This window comes from Heterodontus francisci, chromosome 17, assembly GCF_036365525.1.
Source record: "Heterodontus francisci isolate sHetFra1 chromosome 17, sHetFra1.hap1, whole genome shotgun sequence".
Taxonomy (NCBI): domain Eukaryota; kingdom Metazoa; phylum Chordata; class Chondrichthyes; order Heterodontiformes; family Heterodontidae; genus Heterodontus; species Heterodontus francisci.
In genome coordinates this window covers 64,708,904-64,710,697 of record NC_090387.1, presented here as the reverse complement: position 1 = coordinate 64,710,697, position 1,794 = coordinate 64,708,904, and the positions used below count along the sequence as shown (strand labels likewise).

At 44.1% G+C, this 1,794-nt stretch overlaps 1 protein-coding gene across 1 annotated transcript in view; it reads right to left on the bottom strand.

The window, feature by feature from the left end:
• The window catches only part of edc4 (enhancer of mRNA decapping 4), a 113,410-nt gene that overhangs the window by 19,445 nt on the left and 92,171 nt on the right, over positions 1-1,794 (bottom strand). The window lies entirely within an intron of this gene.

The window sequence follows — 1,794 nt, the reverse complement described above, 5'->3', positions numbered from 1 at the left end:
GTGAACCCACCTCCTTTGATTATGCAGAACGGCATAATGGGATACAAGTGCAACGCACCAAGACAAGCATGAACAAACAGAATGAAAATCATATTTCCTTTACTATAACGCATTTAAAGTTTTTTTTGTGAGTTATTTCAGTCATCAAGATAGAAGAATTTACACTGGGAAATGAAAAACTTCCCCATTTCAGATGCCTAGCTATAGATCTGCCACTAGGACGGAAAACTGGTGCTGTGGATTGGCTGCCTATTGAAGTTGCCCAATTTTAATTTCCATTGAAATTATGGAGCAAAAAAAAAAAACCTATACAGTGCCTTTAATGTAATAAAACTTTCCAAGGCACTTTACAGGAGCATTATGAAACAAAATATGACACCAAGCCACATAAGGAGATATTAAGTGAGATGTCCAAAAGCTTGGTCACCTTTGCTTTAAGGGGTGTCTTAAAAGAAAAGCGAGGCAGAGAGGTGAAGGGAGGGAATTCCAGAGCTTAGGGCCTAGGCAACTGAACGCATGGCCCCAATGGTGGAGTGAAGGAATGCTCAAGAGGCCGGAATTAGATGAGTGCAGATATCTTGGAGGGTTGTGGGACTGGAAAAGGTTACAGAGATCAGGAGCAGTGGAATCATGGGAGGGATTTGAAAACAAGATTGAGAATTTTAAAATTATGATGGGAGCCAGTGCAAGTCAGTGAGCACATGGGTGACAAGTGAACAGGACTTGGTGTGAGTTAAGACACGGGCAGCAGAGCTTTAGATCACCTCAGGTTTACGGAAGGTAGAATATGAGACACCAGTCGGGAGTGCATTGGAATAGTCAAGTGTAGAGGTAACAAAGGCATGAATGAGGGGTGCAGCAGCAGACGAGCTGAAACTGAGTGAATTCAGGCAATGTTATGGAGATTTGAAGTAGGCCATCTTCGTGATGGTGCAAATGTGTGCTCGGAAGCTCATCTCGAAATCAAACATGGCAGATTATTGCCAGAGAGAGGGATGGAATCGGTAGCTAGGGAACGGAGTTTGGAGTGGGGACCAAAAACAATGGTTTCAGTCTCCCAATATTTAATTGGAGGAAATTAATGTCCATCCAGTACTGAATGTCAGATAAGCAGTCTGATAATTTAGCTAGTGGAGGAGTCGAGAGAGGTGCTAGTGAGGTAGAGCTGTGTGTCATCAGTGATAGCATTTACATGAGAAATAGGAGAGGGCCAAGGATAGATCCTTGGGGGACATCTGAAGCAACGATGCACCAGTGGGAAGAGAAGCCAATGCAAGTGACACTCTGGCTATGATTAGATAGATAAGAATGGAGTGAACTGAATGCATTCCTACCCAGCTGAACGACAGTGGAGAGGCGTTGGAGGAGGATGGTGTGGTCAACTGTGTCAAAGGTTGAGACAGGTCAAAAAGGATGAGGAGGGATAGTTTACCTTTGTCACAGTCACATAGAATGTCATTTATGATTTTCATAAGAGTCACTTCAGTACTGTGGCAGAAGCGAAAACCTGATTGGAGAGATTCAAACATGGAGTTCCAGGAAAGATGGCCACGGATTTGAGAGGTGACAACATTTTCAAGAATTGAGAGGAAAGAGAGGTTGGAGATGGAGCTGTAGCTTGCAAGGACAGTGGGTCAAGGGTTGATTCTTTTGAGGAAAGGGGTGATGATGGCAGATTTGAAGGAGCGTCAACACCTGAAGAGAGAGAACCATTAATATCAGCTAACATGGGGACTAGGAGGGGAAGTTGGGTGGTCAGCAGTTTAGTGGGAATAGGGTCAAGGGAGCAGGAGG